The sequence below is a fragment of the Ambystoma mexicanum genome, chromosome 6p (assembly GCF_040938575.1).
Source record: "Ambystoma mexicanum isolate Mex_15411 chromosome 6p, UKY_AmexF1_1, whole genome shotgun sequence".
NCBI classification, from domain to species: Eukaryota; Metazoa; Chordata; class Amphibia; order Caudata; family Ambystomatidae; genus Ambystoma; species Ambystoma mexicanum.
The window spans coordinates 391,541,919-391,565,542 of record NC_090935.1 but is presented as its reverse complement, the minus strand read 5'-3'; positions in this window follow the sequence as shown (position 1 = coordinate 391,565,542).

Genomic DNA, 23,624 nt, shown 5'->3' with positions numbered 1-23,624 from the left:
AGCCATGACGGATTTGACAAGGACACCCAGATGGTAGCAAATCAGTACTGTCACCCATCCATGTGAGATGGGCATCATGAAATCGAACATGCAAAATAGTTTGACAAAACACGCGTGTGCCACACGCTGCAACAAAGCCAGTGTTGACTGATGCAGTGATGGCAGCCACATGGATACATTAATGGTTGGTCACCTCGACATGACAGAAGACAATTGTCATGTTCAACATTCAAACAGGTCCCCAAAATGATAGTGTGCAGGCCATGTGTAGGTGCATATTACTTAATCAGCCTGATTGGTCAAATCATTCCCATAATAAGGTAAGAAATGTGGGCCATTGTGAGGTGTATGTCACATTTGGGGAAGTGCGGCACAAAAATGTGTGGTAAAAATGTTAATGTTTCATCAATCAGGCAGAATGAACAGGAAAACAGTAGCAAGATGACAGTTGAAGGGCAAGTGCAGTAATCAGGTGCAAATTGTCAACTGCGGTCAGAATGGATACTGTGAAACCGAAACCCAAGGCCGGAGAATGATTTGGAGGGACCACATGGGTGACCCATAGCAGTCATGACTACACAGCCTCACCTGGCACTCAATCAGAACACATCACCCAGGGAACATACACATAGATTGCACACACATGCCTGGGTACTCACCGGACATTGCTTCAAGATCTGGTAGGTCTCCCATGCCTTGGATCTGATCCTCTGTGATGAAGGCTCCAGCGATAGACTCATGTTCAGTGAGTTGTTCCTCCTCTGGTGGAGACCCACTGCCAGTCACCAGAGTAGAGGCATGATTGTAAGCCAGCTTGTTCTTTGCTCTGCATTTCAGGTCATTCCACCGCTTCGAGCAATCATCAGCTGTGCGCCTCACAAATCCAAGGGAACTAATGTGGTCCGCGATGGTCTGCCAGTGGGCCCTTCGTTGAGCAGTTGTAGTCTTGCACCCTGCAGTCACCACCATTTCGCGGCCATGGGCCGAAACGTAGCCCACAAGAGCGTCTAGTTCTGCATCATTGAAACTAGGCTTCCTTGACGTGCCGGAGTGGGTAGCCATGTCTGGGTCCCAGCCTGTACCGCAAGAGCACCCTTCTTCCTCTTGGAAGGTGCTGCAGACCCTGAGTGGCTTATGCCGCTCTGGTTGGTAGGGGCTGAAGCGCAGGTGGACTGGACACTAGAAGTAGCCAAATGCATGATGACCAAAGGTCTCACTGCAGGAATTGGCTGCTGGGTGATGTTGGCAGGACCAACCTCGGTGTGATGGACTTGGACAAACACTGTCTCGGCTGGGAGAATCAGAGCTGGGGTGAATTGAGCTTTAGCTGCCCCTGCAGCCTCCTCACCCTGGCTACTTGGAGCAGCAGATGACATTGCTGCCCCTGATCCACATGGCCTAGTGACAGCAACTTTCACCGCCACACGTGGCTTTGACTTGGTGACACATAAGTCAGCCTGGGAGTCATCCTGTGCCGGTTCGGTTAACAAGGGCTGGGCTGGGATGGTGTCAGCTACATCTCTCCAACCCATTGGGGGGGGCATAGGTCTTCCTGATTGGGCCTCCACACACTGGCTTTTTGGGCCACCCTGCACATCCTGGCCACGTCCCCTACCGCGCCCACCTCTTTGAGGTCGGCCACCTTTGCCTCCCTTACTGCTTGGTCGCCTCCCAACCATGGCACTGATGTTTTTGTGTGAATGGGAGGTGCAGTAAACAATTGTCCTGGGCAATTGAGGTGAAAGGAGTAGGGTACTAGATGGAATACGTACCCTAGTGCTCTAGCAAGGCTGTCTGTGACCCCTGGGGGAAGATGACGGGTCACGCAACGCTCAGGCACCCCGAAAACAAAATTTAACATGCACGCAACCCCTGGTAGACCACGTGCATGGAATAAAGAACCTGCACTACGCTGTGGCACCCAGAAACACAATAATAAGTGTACGCACGGTCCACGCAGGCTACAATTACCTCTTTATGGGTACGCGACACACAGGGGCAACCACAGTTGAAAAATATGTGCGCAACTCATCGTCTGCCTGGAAAAAGAACGTGAAAAAGTGCGCGTTGGCAACACCCCCGCCAAAAGACGAATTGAACGCTGTCTGAGTATACAGGGAGTATGAACTGGAACCGTTGTGAAGTAATTGCGTGTGAACCGACCAGAAGTACAAGAATCACCTGCTCACTCTCCACTAATAGCAAGTACAAGAAAATGGCGTCCTATGAGTACCTTTTAACCCAGCCCACACGTGCAACGTCACTTACGCGCATACGCGCTAAGGGCCTTTCCTCCAATTACATGCAGTGACACCCGGACGTGCAGTTTTTGCACGTGTACAATCAACATGCACCCATGTTGAGGGAAACGCCCTTGCGCGTCACATCACAGAGACGCGCTTACGCGCTAAGGGCCTTTCCCCGAATTACACGCTGATGTGTAGTTTTTTCATGTCCCAAATCACTCCGTATCAAGCTGGCCACGCAACAACACACGGAAGACCATGCTCCTGCCCAGAAGGCCATTTTCCTGCCCCCCCACCTGCCATCTGCTGCTGCCTGCCTACCTGCCTGCTGGCCACGTGCCCTGCTTTTTGGTGCCTGCACGTCAGCCATCTGCAGGGGTCCAGTTGCTGTGACCACCCCTGCAGGAACAGAAGACTCCCGACTGGGATTCCATCGCTCCACAGCCCAGCCCCAGAACCCAGTTGCCCACCCACAGCTGCCTCGAGGGTTGCCATGTCGGCCACAACACCATCTGGCACCAGTGGCAACCCCCGAGCAGAGAGGCAGAGGGCTACCAGCTTCAGTGCCAATGAAGTTGGTATCCTGGTGGAGCAAGTCCCGGAGCAGTATGATGCCCTCTTTGGAAGTTTGCGCGCTGACAATGAAGGACGGAAGAGGATCTGGATGGACATTGTGGCTGCCATCAACGTGGAGGGGGTGGAAGTCCACGACATTCAACACGTCCGGAAGCGCTGGGAGGACTTCAGGACCAGAACCCTCGACAAGGCCCGGCGCCTCATAAAGACAGTGGATGCTGAGGTGTGCCGGGTCTGCCTAACCAACAACCAGATGAGGGTCCTGGAAAGTATACACCCAGCGCTCCACCTCCAGGTCTTTGAGAGGCACATCCATCCGGAGGCAAGCGGTAAGTGTACATGCGTACTGATTGGATGCTGTGCATGTTGAGGTGTGCCAGGAGTGTGCAGGTTGCACATATGTCTTTTTAGGCCCATGTATGGATGTGTATGTACAGGGACATGAGCCTGCCGCATGTGAGTCCTGTCATGTGTGAGACATATCAATTGTGTATGTGCTGGAATGCATGCTGGCCGAATGCATGTGTGGGTGCACACATATTTAAATGTCTGTGTATGTACTGTGGCATGGTTGTGGTGTCACACATGGATGCTGGTTCCATCTGCATGTATCTGCACTATGTACATGTGCATGTGTGTGTATTTGACAAGTGTGCAACTGTGATACACCATGGATACATGTGACACTGACATATAGGAGGCTGATTGCCAGATGTGACATGGATGGTGATGATATCACTGTGACAGGTGGTGGAGATGTACAGATGCATGTATGTCTGGTGGTGTGTGTGCATGTGTTCTGCACTCCCCATGTTGCATGTGACGTCAGTCTAACCTTCGGCTGCTCATGCTGTTGTTTGTTTATGGATGGTGCTGCCTGGTGCAACATTCCTGTTGATTTGCTCATGTGTGTGAGTTGAAATGAGATATGTGTAGGGGAGTGTGATGCCATGTGTGAAGTTTGACACTGCCACTCATGTGCAACTGTCACATGTGTATCAGATGTTGACAGTGCCCTGATGCCTGTGTTGTATCTCTCCCTATCTGCAGCGTCAACTGATGAAGAGGGCGGTGACGGTGCTGTGGAGCAAAGCGGCAGGGATCGCACCGCCAGCCGGAGACACAAGGCCCAGCTCCTCTCCCGTGTTTTCATCTCATCAGGGAGTGAGGCGTCTGGTGCCGCGTTCGTGTCTGCAGAAGGGGCAGCTGAGACCCCACAGTGTCCGATGGAGGAAGATGGCACCTAGTCACCCAGGTTGGTGGGGGGTTTGGTTGAGGAGTAGGCCATGGAAGGGACACACACAGGAATCGGTGGGGGGATTCCACTGGTGATAGTGGTGCAGTCCAGGGGCAGGGACAGGAGGCCGCACAGGCTGCCGCGGATGTGTCTGTGTGTAATCCTGTCCCCGATCCTGTGACTGCATCATCCCGCACTAGCAGGGAAGCCTTCGTCCAGACCCGTTTTCAGGGAGGGGATGAGCGCACAACAACTGGCCTTCCTCTCCCTGCGGACGTGGCAATCCAGGACCGTGTTCAGCCTGTCCTGGCTGGGATGGAGTTGCGTCAACGGGGCATGCACGATGACCTGCAGGGTTTTCGTGAAGACTCTGAATGTTATCTCGGATGCCTCTTTGACCGTGTTGACCTACTAGGGCAGGTAGCCAGTGCGGGATTCCTCCGTGTGCTGGACCTTGTACCGACCCCCTCCTCAACTGAACCCCTTATGCACCAGTCGTCCTCCGTGCCATCTTCCGGCCCAAGTATCACTTGGGTACCCTGTGGAGCTGCCTCTGACCCAGCAGCCAGGCTGGTGGAGGACACATCCCTGCCACAGTCGGGAGTCGGAGGTCCAGCAGGGGTGGCCACCCCAACAACTGGACCCCAGCAAGAGGAGGATGTGCAGGCAAAGACAGGTAGGGCACATGCACAGCAGCAGCAGGCTCAAGGTGGGAGCGATGATGGCTTGGGCCATCAACATAAGAGGGGCAGGCATCAGCCAGAGGGCAGGAGGACCCTGGATTGGGAGTGTCTTCTGTGTGGCAGCGGTTGGGCCAGCAATTAGATGAGGAGCAGTGGCGGGCGGTAGCGGCCTGGCTCACTATGGTCAGGGCGGAGAACTCCATGTGCTGGGCGCTGAGGCGGGCTGAGTGCCTCGAGGCAATTTGCAGGGAGTTGGAGGTGGACATGGCTTTATCCCTGCGAAACCTTGGGGCCATGGAGCAGGCCCGCCTTCAGGACGGAGAATGGGAGTTCGATGATGCCCTAGCCCGGGAAATCAACAAGTGAGCCATAGGACTTGCTTTCCGCCATTTTATATAGTTAATTAGTGTTAGGTTTCCTTTCTGTCTTTCTTTCATTTGGGGAGCTTGGACAATGCCCCACCTTTTTGTATACAGTTGTTCATTAGGTAGGGTTTTTTCTAGGTTTCCTTTCAATTGTTGGGCTCATTGACCCTGAATTTGTACTTTGTATATAGTTGAACACTGGATTTCACTTCATTATTTTTTTATTTTACAATGGATCAATGGATTTGTCTTATTTCTTACCTTTGGATTTGGTTTGAGGGACGGACACTTTGGACCCATGTTCATTCAGATTAATTTGGATTCTGCTTTCACACATTTTTTTCTATTATTTTGGACATGCAGCATTTTGTTTATTATTCCCATTATTGTGTGATTTCATTTCATTTGTGTTTAATACATTTTTATTTCATATTTCAATGTGTGGTATTCTCTAATTGGTTTCATGCATGTCACGGTGTGGGTTTTCTCATTCACTTGCACCTATTGTGTGTGTGTGACAGACATGTATTGATGTGCATACTTGCCATTTGAGATGTATCATGTGATGGGGATTTCAATGTGGGGTGGATGTAATACTTGGTTGTGTGTTTGGACTGGGGTGCTGTGGGGTGGGATTTGGATGGCCATAAGGGCCATGAATGTGGATTGTGATGATGTGTTGGGGGGACATGAGTCGGGGCCTGCTGGCAGGTGCCTGTCACTGCTGGGTGGGTGAGTGGGTGGGGGGACATGAGTCGGGGCCTGCTGGCATGTGCCTGGTACTGCTGGGTGGGTGGGGGTGCAGGTGGACATGAGTCGGGGCCTGCTGGCAGGTGCCTGTCAATGCTAGGTGGGTGAGTGGGTGGGGAGACATGAGTTGGGGCCTGCTGGCAGGTGCCCGTCAATGGTGGGTGGGTGGGGGACATGTGTGAAGTCTCCCAGGTACAGGCTGCCATGCAGCTTGCCTGCGGGGCATGCCCAGGAATGATGGGTTTCCCCGTGGGGCATCAGGAGGGGGTAGGGACACACCAGGGAGGGACCGCACTGCCAAATCATGTGTGTAACTCCCTGCGCACCCCTCAGATTACACGTACACCTCTCGTGTTAGCGAAAACACGTGTAAAACTTTCTGCGCATCCCCGAAATACACGTACCCTGCTCGCACAAGGCCTATCGCGTGTGAAACTTCCCGCGCATCCCCAAAATACATGTACCCCGGTCGCACAATCCCTATCGCATGTAATACTTCCCGTGCACCCCCAAAATACACATGTCCCGCTTGCACAAGGCCTATCGCGTGTGAAACTTCCCGTGCACCCCCAGAATACACATACCTCGCTTGCATAAGCCCTATCGCATGTAAAAGTTCCCGCGCACCCCCGGAAGACATGTACCCCGCTCGCACAAGGCCTATCGCGTGTGAAACTTCCTGCGCACCCCCAAAATACATGTACCCGCTCGCACAAAGCCTATCGCGTGTAATACTTCACGTGCACCCCCAAAATACACATACCCCACTCGCACAAGGCCTATCGTGTGTGAAACTTCCCACGCACCCCCAGAATACACATACCCCGCTTGCACAAGCCCTATCGCATGTAAAAGTTCCCATGCACCCCCGAAATATAGGTACCCCGCTTGCACAAGGCCTATCGTGTGTGCAACTTCCTGCACACCCCAGAATACACGTACCCCGCTCACACAAGCCCTATCGCATGTAAAAGTTCCTACACACCCCCTAAATACACGTACCCTGCTCGCACAAGGCCATTCGCGTGTGTAACCTTCTGCGCACCCCCAAAATACACGTACCCCGCTCGCACAAAGCCTATCGTGTGTGAAACTTCCCGTGCACACACAGAATACATGTACCCCGCCGACACAAGGCCTATCGAGTGTGAAACTTCCTGCACCCCCCCAAAATACACATACCCCGCTTGCACAAGCCCTATCGTGTGTAATACTTCCCAATTACCCCCAAAATACACGTACCCCACTCGCACAAGGCCTATCGCGTGTGAAACTTCCCGCTCACCCCCAAAATACATGTACCGCACTCGCACAAGCCCTATCCCATGTAATACTTGCCATGCACCCCCAAAATACACGTACCCCGCTCGCACAAGGCCTATCGTGTGTGAATCTTCCTGTGCACCCCCAGAATACGTGTTCCCTGCTCGCACAAGCCCTATCGCGTGTGATACTTCCTACGCACCCCCGCAATACACATACCCCACTCGCACAAGGCCTATCGCATGTGAAACTGCCCGCGCACCCCCAGAATACACGTACCCTGCTTGCACAAGCCCTATCGCGTGTGATACTTCCAGCGCACCCCGGAATACACGTACCCCGCTCGCACAAGGCCTATCGCATGTGAAACTTCCTGCGCACCACCATAATACACGTACCCCGTTCGCACAAGGCCTATCGTGTGTGAATCTTCCTGTGCACCACCAGAATACGTGTTCCCTGCTCGCACAAGCCCTATCGCGTGTGATACTTCCCGTGCACCCCCGCAATACACATACCCCACTCGCACAAGGCCTATCGCATGTGAAACTTCCCGCGCCCCCCCAAAATACACATACCCCGCTTGCACAAGCCCTATTGTGTGTAATACTTCCCACACACCCCCAAAATACACGTACCCCGCACGCACAAGGCCTATCGCATGTGAAACTTCCCGCGCACCCCCAGAATACACGTACCCTGCTTGCACAAGCCCTATCGCGTGTGATACTTCCAGCGCACCCCGCAATACACGTACCCCGCTCGCACAAGGCCTATCGCATGTAAAACTTCCTGCGCACCCCCATAATACACGTACCACGCTCGCACAAGCCCTATCGTGTGTTATACTTCCCACGCCCCCCCAAAATACACATACCCCGCTTGCACAAGCCCTATTGTGTGTAATACTTCCCACACACCCCCAAAATACACGTAGCCCGCACGCACAAGGCCTATCGCATGTGAAACTTCCCGCGCACCCCCAGAATACACGTACCCTGCTTGCACAAGCCCTATCGCGTGTGATACTTCCAGCGCACCCCGCAATACACGTACCCCGCTCGCACAAGGCCTATCGCATGTAAAACCTCCTGCGCACCCCCATAATACACGTGCCCCGCTCGCACAAGCCCTATCGTGTGTTATACTTCCCACGCACCCCCAGAATACACGTACCCCACTCGCACAAGCCCCATCGCATGTGATACTTCCTGCGCACCCCCGAAATACATGTACCCCGTTCGCACAAGCCCTATCATGTGTGAAACTTCCTGCGCACCCCCAAAATACAAGTACACCGGTCACACAAGCCCTATCGCGTGTAATACTTCCCATGCAACGCCAAAATACACGTACCACGCTCGCACAAGGCCTATTGCGTGTGAAACTTCCCATGCACCCCCGAAATACACGTACCCTGCATGCACGAGGCCTATCGCGTGTGAAACTTCCCGCGCACCCCCAGAATACATGTACCCCGCCGACACAAGGCCTATCACGTGTGAAACTTACTGCACACCCCCAAAATGCACATACCCCGCTCACACACGCCCTATCGTGTGTAATACTTCCCAATTACCCCCAAAATACACGTACCCGCTCGCACAAGGCCTATCACGTGTGAAACTTCCCATGCACCCCAGACTACACGTACCCCGCTTGCACAAGGCCTATCGCATGTAATACTTCACACGCACCCCCAAAATTCACGTACCCCACTCGCACAAGGCCTATCGTGTGTAATACTTCTCGTGCACCCCTGCAATACACGTACCATACTCGCACAAGGCCTATCGTGTGTAATACTTCTCGTGCACCCCCGCAATACACGTACCCTACTCACACAAGGCCTATCGCATGTGAAACTTCCCGCGCACCCCCAAAATACAAATACCCCGGTCACACAAGCCCTATCGTGTGTAATACTTCCCATGCACCCCCAAAATACACGTACCACGCTCGCACAAGGCTTATCGCGTGTGAAACTTCCCATGCACCCCCGAAATACACGTACCCTGCATGCACAAGGCCTATCGCGTGTGAAACTTCCCGCGCACCCCCAGAATACATGTACCCCGCCGACACAAGGCCTATCACGTGTGAAACTTCCTGCACACCCCCAAAATGAACATACCCTGCTAGCACAAGCCCTATCGTGTGTAATACTTCCCAATTACCCCCAAGATACACGTACCCGCTCGCACAAGGCCTATCACGTGTGAAACTTCCCATGCACCCCAGGATACACGTACCCCGCTTGCACAAGGCCTATCGCGTGTAATACTTCCCACGCACCCCCAAAATTCACGTACCCCACTCGCACAAGGCCTATCGTGTGTAATACTTCTCGTGCACCCCCACTATACACGTACCCTACTCGCACAAGGCCTATCGCATGTGAAACTTCCCGCGCACCCCCAAAATACACGTACCCCGCTCGTACAAGCCCTATCGTGTGTAATACTTCACACGCACCCCAAAATACACGTACCCCACTCCCACAAGGCCTATCGCGTGTGAAACTTCCTGCGCACCCCCAAAATACATGTACCCCACTCGCACAAGCCCTATCGCATGTAATACTTCCCATGCACCAACAAAATACATGTACCCCGCTCGCACAAGGCCTATCGTGTGTGAATCTTCCTGTGCACCACAGAATATGCGTTCCCTGCTCGCACAAGCCCTATCGCGTTTGATACTTCCTGCGCACCCCCGCAATACACGTACCCCACTCGCACAAGGCCTATCGTGTGTAATACTTCCCACACACCCCCAGAATACACGTAACCCACTCGCACAAGCCCCATCGCATGTGATACTTCCCGCGCACCCCCGAAATACATGTACCCCGCTTGCACAAGCCCTATCATGTGTGAAACTTCCCGCGCACCCCCAAAATACAAGTACCCTGGTCGCACAAGCCCTATCGCGTGTGAAACTTCCCATGAACCCCCGAAATACACGTACCCTGCATGCACAAGGCCTATCGCGTGTGAAACTTCCCGCGCACCCCCAAAATACACGTACCCCGGTCGCACAAGCCCTATCGCGTGTGAAACTTCCCATGCACCCCCGAAATACACGTACCCTGCATGTACAAGGCCTATCGCGTGTAATACTTCCCGTGCACCCCCAAAACACACGTACGTACCCCACTCGCACAAGGCTTATCGCGTGTGAAACTTCCCGTGCACCCCCAGAATACACATACCCCGCTTGCATAAACTCTATCGCATGTAAAAGATCTTGCACACCCACGAAATACACATACCCCGCTTGCACAAGGCCTATTGCGTGTGAAACTTCCCGTGCACCCCCAGAATACACATTCCCTGCTTGCACACGTCCTATCGTGTGTGATACTTCCCACGCACCCTGCAATAAACATATCCCGCTCGCACAAGGCCTATCGCATGTGAAACTTCCTGCGCACCCCCATAATACACGTACCCTGCTCGCACAAGCCCAATCGTGTGTAATACTTCCCACACACCCCCAGAATACACGTACCCCACTCGCACAAGCCCCATCGCATGTGATACTTCCTGCGCACACCCGAAATACATGTACCCCGCTCGCACAAGCCCTATCATGTGTGAAACTTCCCGCGCACCCCCAAAATACAAGTACCCTGGTCGCACAAGCCCTATCGCGTGTGAAACATCCCATGCACCCCCGAAATACACGTACCTCGGTCGCACAAGCCCTATCGCGTGTAATACTTCCCGTGCACCCCCAAAATACACATACCCCGCTTGCATAAACTCTATCGCATGTAAAAGTTCTCGCGCACCCACAAAATACACATACCCCGCTTGCACAAGGCCTATTGCGTGTGAAACTTCCTACGCACCCCCAAAATACACGCACCCCACTCGCCCAAGCCCTATCACGTGTAATACTTCCCGTGCACCCCCAAAATACACGTACCCCACTCGCACAAGGCTTATCGCGTGTGAAACTTCCCATGCACCCCCAGAATACACATACCCCGCTTGCATAAACTCTATCGCATGTAAAAGTTCTCGCGCACCCACAAAATACACATACCCCGCTTGCACAAGGCCTATTGCGTGTGAAACTTCCTACGCACCCCCAAAATACACACACCCCACTCGCCCAAGCCCTATCACGTGTAATACTTCCCGTGCACCCCCAAAATACACGTACCCCGCTCGCACAAGGCCTATCGCGTGTCAAAATTCCCACGCACCCCCAGAATACACATACCCCGCTTGCACAATCCCTATCACATGTAAAAGTTCCTGTGCACCCCCGAAATACACGTACCCCGCTTGCACCAGGCCTATCGCATATGGAACTTCCTGCGCACCCCCAGAATACACGTACCCCGCTCACACAAGCCCTATCACATGTAAAAGTTCCCACGCACCACCGAAATACACGTATCCTGCTCGCACAAGCTATCGCTTGTGAAACTTCCTGCACACCCCCAAAATACATGTACCCCACTCGCACAAGGACTATCGTGTGTGAATCTTCCCGTGCACCCACAGAATACGCGTTTCCTGCTCGCAAAAGCCCTATTGCGTGTGATACTTCCCGCGCACCCCCACAATACACGTACCCCACTCGCACAAGGACTATCGCATGTGAAACATCCTGCGCACCCCCAAAATACACATACCCCGCTCGCACAAGCCCTATCATGTGTAATACTTCCCACACACCCCCAAAATACACGTACCCCGCTCGCACAAGGCCTATCGCGTGTTAAACTTCCCATGCACCCCCAGAATACACATTCCCTGCCAAGCCCTATCACGTGTGATACTTCCCGCGCACCCCCCGTAATACACGTACCCTTCTCGCACAAGGCCTATCGCATGTGAAACTTCCCACGCACCCCCATAATACACATACCCCGCTCGCACAAGCCCTATCGTGTGTAATACTTCCCACGCACCCCCGGAATACACGTACCCCACTCGCACAAGCCCTATCGCATGTGATACTTCCCGCGCACCCCCGAAATACACGTACCCCGCTCTCACAAGGCCTATCCTGTGTGAAACTTCCCGCGCACCCCCAAAATACACATACCCCGCTCGCACAAGCCCTATCGTGTGTAATACTTCCCACGCACCCCCAGAATACGCATACCCCACTCGCACAAGCCCTATCGCATGTGATACTTCCCATGCACCCCCAAAATACATGTACCACGCTCACACAAGGCCTATCGTGCGTGAAACTTCCCGTGCACCCCCGAAATACACGTACCCTGCACGCACAAGGCCTATCGCGTGTGAAACTTCCCGCACACCCCCAAAATACACTTACCCCATTCGCACAAGGCCTATCGCATGTGAAACTTCCTGTGCACCCCCAGAATGCACATACCCCGCTTGCATAAGCTCTATCACATGTCAAAGTTCCCGCGCACTCCCGAAATACACGTACCCCGCTTGCACAAGGCCTATCGCGTGTGAAACTTCCCGCGCACCCCCAGAATACATGTACCCCGCCAGCACAAGGCCTATCGCGTGTGAAACTTCCTGCACACCCCCAAAATACATGTACCCCGCTCGCACAAGGCCTATCGAGTGTGAAACTTCCCGCGCACCCCCAAAATACACGTACCCCACTCGCACAAGTCCTATTGTGTGTAATACTTTCCATGCAACCCCAAAATTCACATAGCCTGCTCGCACAAGGCCTATCGCGTTTGAATCTTCCCACGCACCCCCAGAAAACACGTTCCCTGTTCGCACAAGCCCTATCACGTGTGATACTTCCCGCGCACCCCCACAATACACGTACCCTGCTCGCACAAGGCCTATCGCATGTGAAACATCCCGCGCACCCCCAAAATACACATACCCCACTCGCACAAACTCTATCGTGTGTAATACTTCCCACGCACCCCCAAAATACATGTGCCCTGCTCGCACAAGGCCAATCGCGTGTGAAACTTCCCGCGCAACCCCAGAATACATGTACACCGCTCGCACAAGCACCATCGCAAGTAATATTTCCCATGCACCCCCAAAATACACACACCCCGCTCGCACAAGGCCTATTGTGTGTGAATCTTCCCACGCACCACCAGAATATGCGTTCCCTGCTCGCACAAGCCCTATCACGTGTGATACTTCTCACGCACCCCTGCAATACACGTACCCCACTCGCACAAGGCCTATCGCATGTGAAACTTCCCGCGCACCCCCAAAATACACATACCCCGCTTGCACAAGCCCTATCGTGTGTAATACTTCCCACAGCCCCCAAAATACACATACCCCGCTCGCACAAGGCCTATCGCATGTGAAACTTTCTGCACACCCCCAGAATACAGGTTCCCTGCTCGCACAAGCCCTATCACGTGTGATACTTCCCACGCACCCCCGCAATACATGTACCTCGCTCGCACAAGGCCTATCGCATGTGAAACTTCCTGCGCACCCCCCATAATACATGTACCCCACTCACACAAGCCCTATCGTGTGTAATACTTCCCACGCACCCCCAGAATACACGTATCCTACTCGCACAAGCCATATCGCATGTGATACTTCCCGCGCACCCCAGAAATACACATACCCCGCTCGCACAAGGCCTATCATGTGTGAAACTTCCCGCGCACCCCCAAAATACACGTACCCCGCTCGCACAAGGCCTATCGCATGTGAAACTTCCTGCGCACCCCCAGAATACATGTAACCCGCTCGCACAAGCCCTATCGCGTGTGAAACTTCCAGCGCACCCCCAAAATACACTTACCCCGTTCGCACAAGGCCTATCGCGTGTGAAACTTCCTGTGCACCCCAGAATACACATACCCCGCTTGCATAAGCTCTATCACATGTAAAAGTTCCTGTGCACCCCCAAAATACACAAACCCCGCTTGCACAAGGCCTATCGTGTGTGAAACTTCCTACACAACCCCAAAATACACATTCCCCGCTCGCACAAGCACTATCATGTGTAATACTTCCCGCGCACCCCCAAAATCACGTATCCCGCTTGCACAAGGCCTATCGTGTGTAATACTTCCCGTGCACCCCCAAAATACACGTATCCCGCTCACACACGGCCTATCGCTTGTGAAAATTCGCATGCACCCGCAGAATACACATACCCCACTTGCACAAGCCCTATCGCATGTAAAAGTTCCTGTGCACCCCCGAAATACACGTACCCCGCTTGCACCAGGCCTATCGCATGTGGAACTTCCTGCGCACCACCAGAATACACGTACCCCGCTCACACAAGCCCTATCACATGTAAAAGTTCCCACGCACCCCCGAAATACATGTATCCTGCTCGCACAAGGCCTATCGCGTGTGAAACTTCCTGCGCACCCCCAAAATACATGTACCCCGCTCGCACAAGGCCTATCGTTTGTGAATCTTCCTGTGCACCCCAGAATACGCGTTCCCTGCTCGCACAAGCCCTATCATGTGTGAATCTTCCCGCGCACCCCCACAATACACGTACCACACTCGCACAAGGCCTATCACATGTGAAACACCCCGCGCACCCCCAAAATACACATACCCCGCTCGCACAAGCCCTATCATGTGTAATACTTCCCTCACACCCACAAAATATACGTACCCCGCTCGCACAAGGCCTATCGCTTGTGAAACTTCCCACGCACCCCCAGAATACACGTTCCCTGACAAGCCCTATCACATGTTATACTTCCCGCGCACCCCCACAATACACGTACCCCACTCGCACAAGGCCTATCGTGTGTAATTCTTCCCACACACCCCCAGAATACACGTAACCCACTCGCACAAGCCCCATCGCATGTGATACTTCCCGCGCACCCCCGAAATACATGTACCCCGCTTGCACAAGCCCTATCATGTGTGAAACTTCCCGCGCACCCCCAAAATACAAGTACCCTGGTCGCACAAGCCCTATCGCGTGTGAAACTTCCCATGCACCCCCGAAATACACGTACCCTGCATGCATAAGGCCTATCGCGTGTGAAACTTCCCGCGCACCCCCAAAATACACGTACCCCGGTCGCACAAGCCCTATCGCGTGTGAAACTTCCCATGCACCCCCGAAATACACGTACCCTGCATGTACAAGGCCTATCGCGTGTAATACTTCCCGTGCACCCCCAAAACACACGTACGTACCCCACTCGCACAAGGCTTATCGCGTGTGAAACTTCCCGTGCACCCCCAGAATACACATACCCCGCTTGCATAAACTCTATCGCATGTAAAAGATCTTGCACACCCACGAAATACACATACCCCGCTTGCACAAGGCCTATTGCGTGTGAAACTTCCCGTGCACCCCCAGAATACACATTCCCTGCTTGCACACGTCCTATCGTGTGTGATACTTCCCACGCACCCTGCAATAAACATATCCCGCTCGCACAAGGCCTATCGCATGTGAAACTTCCTGCGCACCCCCATAATACACGTACCCTGCTCGCACAAGCCCAATCGTGTGTAATACTTCCCACACACCCCCAGAATACACGTACCCCACTCGCACAAGCCCCATCGCATGTGATACTTCCTGCGCACACCCGAAATACATGTACCCCGCTCGCACAAGCCCTATCATGTGTGAAACTTCCCGCGCACCCCCAAAATACAAGTACCCTGGTCGCACAAGCCCTATCGCGTGTGAAACATCCCATGCACCCCCGAAATACACGTACCTCGGTCGCACAAGCCCTATCGCGTGTAATACTTCCCGTGCACCCCCAAAATACACATACCCCGCTTGCATAAACTCTATCGCATGTAAAAGTTCTCGCGCACCCACAAAATACACATACCCCGCTTGCACAAGGCCTATTGCGTGTGAAACTTCCTACGCACCCCCAAAATACACGCACCCCACTCGCCCAAGCCCTATCACGTGTAATACTTCCCGTGCACCCCCAAAATACACGTACCCCACTCGCACAAGGCTTATCGCGTGTGAAACTTCCCATGCACCCCCAGAATACACATACCCCGCTTGCATAAACTCTATCGCATGTAAAAGTTCTCGCGCACCCACAAAATACACATACCCCGCTTGCACAAGGCCTATTGCGTGTGAAACTTCCTACGCACCCCCAAAATACACACACCCCACTCGCCCAAGCCCTATCACGTGTAATACTTCCCGTGCACCCCCAAAATACACGTACCCCGCTCGCACAAGGCCTATCGCGTGTCAAAATTCCCACGCACCCCCAGAATACACATACCCCGCTTGCACAATCCCTATCACATGTAAAAGTTCCTGTGCACCCCCGAAATACACGTACCCCGCTTGCACCAGGCCTATCGCATATGGAACTTCCTGCGCACCCCCAGAATACACGTACCCCGCTCACACAATCCCTATCACATGTAAAAGTTCCCACGCACCACCGAAATACACGTATCCTGCTCGCACAAGCTATCGCTTGTGAAACTTCCTGCACACCCCCAAAATACATGTACCCCACTCGCACAAGGACTATCGTGTGTGAATCTTCCCGTGCACCCACAGAATACGCGTTTCCTGCTCGCAAAAGCCCTATTGCGTGTGATACTTCCCGCGCACCCCCACAATACACGTACCCCACTCGCACAAGGACTATCGCATGTGAAACATCCTGCGCACCCCCAAAATACACATACCCCGCTCGCACAAGCCCTATCATGTGTAATACTTCCCACACACCCCCAAAATACACGTACCCCGCTCGCACAAGGCCTATCGCGTGTTAAACTTCCCATGCACCCCCAGAATACACATTCCCTGCCAAGCCCTATCACGTGTGATACTTCCCGCGCACCCCCCGTAATACACGTACCCTTCTCGCACAAGGCCTATCGCATGTGAAACTTCCCACGCACCCCCATAATACACATACCCCGCTCGCACAAGCCCTATCGTGTGTAATACTTCCCACGCACCCCCGGAATACACGTACCCCACTCGCACAAGCCCTATCGCATGTGATACTTCCCGCGCACCCCCGAAATACACGTACCCCGCTCTCACAAGGCCTATCCTGTGTGAAACTTCCCGCGCACCCCCAAAATACACATACCCCGCTCGCACAAGCCCTATCGTGTGTAATACTTCCCACGCACCCCCAGAATACACATACCCCACTCGCACAAGCCCTATCGCATGTGATACTTCCCATGCACCCCCAAAATACATGTACCACGCTCACACAAGGCCTATCGTGCGTGAAACTTCCCGTGCACCCCCGAAATACACGTACCCTGCACGCACAAGGCCTATCGCGTGTGAAACTTCCCGCACACCCCCAAAATACACTTACCCCATTCGCACAAGGCCTATCGCATGTGAAACTTCCTGTGCACCCCCAGAATGCACATACCCCGCTTGCATAAGCTCTATCACATGTCAAAGTTCCCGCGCACTCCCGAAATACACGTACCCCGCTTGCACAAGGCCTATCGCGTGTGAAACTTCCCGCGCACCCCCAGAATACATGTACCCCGCCAGCACAAGGCCTATCGCGTGTGAAACTTCCTGCACACCCCCAAAATACATGTACCCCGCTCGCACAAGGCCTATCGAGTGTGAAACTTCCCGCGCACCCCCAAAATACACGTACCCCACTCGCACAAGTCCTATTGTGTGTAATACTTTCCATGCAACCCCAAAATTCACATAGCCTGCTCGCACAAGGCCTATCGCGTTTGAATCTTCCCACGCACCCCCAGAAAACACGTTCCCTGTTCGCACAAGCCCTATCACGTGTGATACTTCCCGCGCACCCCCACAATACACGTACCCTGCTCGCACAAGGCCTATCGCATGTGAAACATCCCGCGCACCCCCAAAATACACATACCCCACTCGCACAAACTCTATCGTGTGTAATACTTCCCACGCACCCCCAAAATACATGTGCCCTGCTCGCACAAGGCCAATCGCGTGTGAAACTTCCCGCGCAACCCCAGAATACATGTACACCGCTCGCACAAGCACCATCGCAAGTAATATTTCCCATGCACCCCCAAAATACACACACCCCGCTCGCACAAGGCCTATTGTGTGTGAATCTTCCCACGCACCACCAGAATATGCGTTCCCTGCTCGCACAAGCCCTATCACGTGTGATACTTCTCACGCACCCCTGCAATACACGTACCCCACTCGCACAAGGCCTATCGCATGTGAAACTTCCCGCGCACCCCCAAAATACACATACCCCGCTTGCACAAGCCCTATCGTGTGTAATACTTCCCACAGCCCCCAAAATACACATACCCCGCTCGCACAAGGCCTATCGCATGTGAAACTTTCTGCACACCCCCAGAATACATGTTCCCTGCTCGCACAAGCCCTATCACGTGTGATACTTCCCACGCACCCCCGCAATACATGTACCTCGCTCGCACAAGGCCTATCGCATGTGAAACTTCCTGCGCACCCCCCATAATACATGTACCCCACTCACACAAGCCCTATCGTGTGTAATACTTCCCACGCACCCCCAGAATACACGTATCCTACTCGCACAAGCCATATCGCATGTGATACTTCCCGCGCACCCCAGAAATACACATACCCCGCTCGCACAAGGCCTATCATGTGTGAAACTTCCCGCGCACCCCCAAAATACACGTACCCCACTCGCACAAGTCCTATCGCGTGTAATACTTCCTGTGCACCCCCAAAATACACGTACCCCGCTCGCACAAGGCCTATCGCATGTGAAACTTCCTGCGCACCCCCAGAATACATGTAACCCGCTCGCACAAGCCCTATCGCGTGTGAAACTTCCAGCGCACCCCCAAAATACACTTACCCCGTTCGCACAAGGCCTATCGCGTGTGAAACTTCCTGTGCACCCCAGAATACACATACCCCGCTTGCATAAGCTCTATCACATGTAAAAGTTCCTGTGCACCCCCAAAATACACAAACCCCGCTTGCACAAGGCCTATCGTGTGTGAAACTTCCTACACAACCCCAAAATACACATTCCCCGCTCGCACAAGCACTATCATGTGTAATACTTCCCGCGCACCCCCAAAATCACGTATCCCGCTTGCACAAGGCCTATCGTGTGTAATACTTCCCGTGCACCCCCAAAATACACGTATCCCGCTCACACACGGCCTATCGCTTGTGAAAATTCGCATGCACCCGCAGAATACACATACCCCACTTGCACAAGCCCTATCGCATGTAAAAGTTCCTGTGCACCCCCGAAATACACGTACCCCGCTTGCACCAGGCCTATCGCATGTGGAACTTCCTGCGCACCACCAGAATACACGTACCCCGCTCACACAAGCCCTATCACATGTAAAAGTTCCCACGCACCCCCGAAATACATGTATCCTGCTCGCACAAGGCCTATCGCGTGTGAAACTTCCTGCGCACCCCCAAAATACATGTTCCCCGCTCGCACAAGGCCTATCGTTTGTGAATCTTCCTGTGCACCCCAGAATACGCGTTCCCTGCTCGCACAAGCCCTATCATGTGTGAATCTTCCCGCGCACCCCCACAATACACGTACCACACTCGCACAAGGCCTATCACATGTGAAACACCCCGCGCACCCCCAAAATACACATACCCCGCTCGCACAAGCCCTATCATGTGTAATACTTCCCTCACACCCACAAAATATACGTACCCCGCTCGCACAAGGCCTATCGCTTGTGAAACTTCCCACGCACCCCCAGAATACACGTTCCCTGACAAGCCCTATCACATGTGATACTTCCCGCGCACCCCCACAATACACGTACCCCGCTCGCACAAGGACTATCGTGTGTGAATCTTCCCGTGCACCCACAGAATACGCGTTTCCTGCTCGCAAAAGCCCTATCGCGTGTGATACTTCCCGCGCACCCCCACAATACACGTACCCCACTCGCACAAGGCCTATCGCATGTGAAACATCCCGCGCACCCCCAAAATACACATACCCTGCTCGCACAAGCCCTATCATGTGTAATACTTCCCACACACCCCCAAAATACACGTACCCCGCTCGCACAAGGCCTATCGCGTGTGAAACTTCCCATGCACCCCCAGAATACACATTCCCTGCCAAGCCCTATCACGTGTGATACTTCCCGCGCACCCCCGTAATACACGTACCCTGCTCGCACAAGGCCTATCGCATGTGAAACTTCCTGCGCACCCCCATAATACACATACCCCGCTCGCACAAGCCCTATCATGTGTAATACTTCCCACACACCCCCAAAATACACGTACCCCGCTCGCACAAGGCCTATCGCGTGTTAAACTTCCCATGCACCCCCAGAATACACATTCCCTGCCAAGCCCTATCACGTGTGATACTTCCCGCGCACCCCCCGTAATACACGTACCCTTCTCGCACAAGGCCTATCGCATGTGAAACTTCCCACGCACCCCCGGAATACACGTACCCCACTCGCACAAGCCCTATCGCATGTGATACTTCCCGCGCACCCCCGAAATACACGTACCCCGCTCTCACAAGGCCTATCCTGTGTGAAACTTCCCGCGCACCCCCAAAATACACATACCCCGCTCGCACAAGCCCTATCGTGTGTAATACTTCCCACGCACCCCCAGAATACACATACCCCACTCGCACAAGCCCTATCGCATGTGATACTTCCCATGCACCCCCAAAATACATGTACCACGCTCACACAAGGCCTATCGTGCGTGAAACTTCCCGTGCACCCCCGAAATACACGTACCCTGCACGCACAAGGCCTATCGCGTGTGAAACTTCCCGCACACCCCCAAAATACACTTACCCCATTCGCACAAGGCCTATCACATGTGAAACTTCCTGTGCACCCCCAGAATGCACATACCCCGCTTGCATAAGCTCTATCACATGTCAAAGTTCCCGCGCACTCCCGAAATACACGTACCCCGCTTGCACAAGCCCTATCGCGTGTGAAACTTCCCGCGCACCCCCAGAATACATGTACCCCGCCAGCACAAGGCCTATCGCGTGTGAAACTTCCTGCACACCCCCAAAATACATGTACCCCGCTCGCACAAGGCCTATCGAGTGTGAAACTTCCCACGCACCCCCAAAATACACGTACCCCACTCGCACAAGTCCTATTGTGTGTAATACTTTCCATGCAACCCCAAAATTCACATAGCCTGCTCGCACAAGGCCTATCGCGTTTGAATCTTCCCACGCACCCCCAGAAAACACGTTCCCTGTTCGCACAAGCCCTATCACGTGTGATACTTCCCGCACACCCCCACAATACACGTACCCTGCTCGCACAAGGCCTATCGCATGTGAAACATCCCGCGCACCCCCAAAATACACATACCCCACTCGCACAAACTCTATCGTGTGTAATACTTCCCACGCAGCCCCAAAATACATGTGCCCTGCTCGCACAAGGCCAATCGCGTGTGAAACTTCCCGCGCAACCCCAGAATACATGTACACCGCTCGCACAAGCACCATTGCAAGTAATATTTCCCATGCACCCCCAAAATACACACACCCCGCTCGCACAAGGCCTATTGTGTGTGAATCTTCCCACGCACCACCAGAATATGCGTTCCCTGCTCGCACAAGCCCTATCACGTGTGATACTTCTCACGCACCCATGCAATACACGTACCCCACTCGCACAAGGCCTATCGCATGTGAAACTTCCCGCGCACCCCCAAAATACACATACCCCGCTTGCACAAGCCCTATCGTGTGTAATACTTCCCACAGCCCCCAAAATACACATACCCCGCTCGCACAAGGCCTATCGCATGTGAAACTTTCTGCACACCCCCAGAATACATGTTCCCTGCTCGCACAAGCCCTATCACGTGTGATACTTCCCACGCACCCCCGCAATACATGTACCTCGCTCGCACAAGGCCTATCGCATGTGAAACTTCCTGCGCACCCCCCATAATACATGTACCCCACTCACACAAGCCCTATCGTGTGTAATACTTCCCACGCACCCCCAGAATACACGTATCCTACTTGCACAAGCCATATCGCATGTGATACTTCCCGCGCACCCCAGAAATACACATACCCCGCTCGCACAAGGCCTATCATGTGTGAAACTTCCCGCGCACCCCCAAAATACACGTACCCCGCTCGCACAAGTCCTATCGCGTGTAATACTTCCTGTGCACCCCCAAAATACACGTACCCCGCTCGCACAAGGCCTATCGCATGTGAAACTTCCTGCGCACCCCCAGAATACATGTAACCCGCTCGCACAAGCCCTATCGCGTGTGAAACTTCCAGCGCACCCCCAAAATACACTTACCCCGTTCGCACAAGGCCTATCGCGTGTGAAACTTCCTGTGCACCCCAGAATACACATACCCCGCTTGCATAAGCTCTATCACATGTAAAAGTTCCTGTGCACCCCCAAAATACACAAACCCCGCTTGCACAAGGCCTATCGTGTGTGAAACTTCCTACACAACCCCAAAATACACATTCCCCGCTCGCACAAGCACTATCATGTGTAATACTTCCCGCGCACCCCCAAAATCACGTATCCCGCTTGCACAAGGCCTATCGTGTGTAATACTTCCCGTGCACCCCCAAAATACACGTATCCCGCTCACACACGGCCTATCGCTTGTGAAAATTCGCATGCACCCGCAGAATACACATACCCCACTTGCACAAGCCCTATCGCATGTAAAAGTTCCTGTGCACCCCCGAAATACACGTACCCCGCTTGCACCAGGCCTATCGCATGTGGAACTTCCTGCGCACCCCCGTAATACACGTACCCTGCTCGCACAAGCCCTATCACATGTAAAAGTTCCCACGCACCCCCGAAATACATGTATCCTGCTCGCACAAGGCCTATCGCGTGTGAAACTTCCTGCGCACCCCCAAAATACATGTACCCCGCTCGCACAAGGCCTATCGTTTGTGAATCTTCCTGTGCACCCCAGAATACGCGTTCCCTGCTCGCACAAGCCCTATCATGTGTGAATCTTCCCGCGCACCCCCACAATACACGTACCACACTCGCACAAGGCCTATCGCATGTGAAACACCCCGCGCACCCCCAAAATACACATACCCCACTCGCACAAGCCCTATCATGTGTAATACTTCCCTCACACCCACAAAATATACGTACCCCGCTCGCACAAGGCCTATCGCTTGTGAAACTTCCCACGCACCCCCAGAATACACGTTCCCTGACAAGCCCTATCACATGTGATACTTCCCGCGCACCCCCACAATACACGTACCCCGCTCGCACAAGGACTATCGTGTGTGAATCTTCCCGTGCACCCACAGAATACGCGTTTCCTGCTCGCAAAAGCCCTATCGCGTGTGATACTTCCCGCGCACCCCCACAATACACGTACCCCACTCGCACAAGGCCTATCGCATGTGAAACATCCCGCGCACCCCCAAAATACACATACCCTGCTCGCACAAGCCCTATCATGTGTAATACTTCCCACACACCCCCAAAATACACGTACCCCGCTCGCACAAGGCCTATCGCGTGTGAAACTTCCCATGCACCCCCAGAATACACATTCCCTGCCAAGCCCT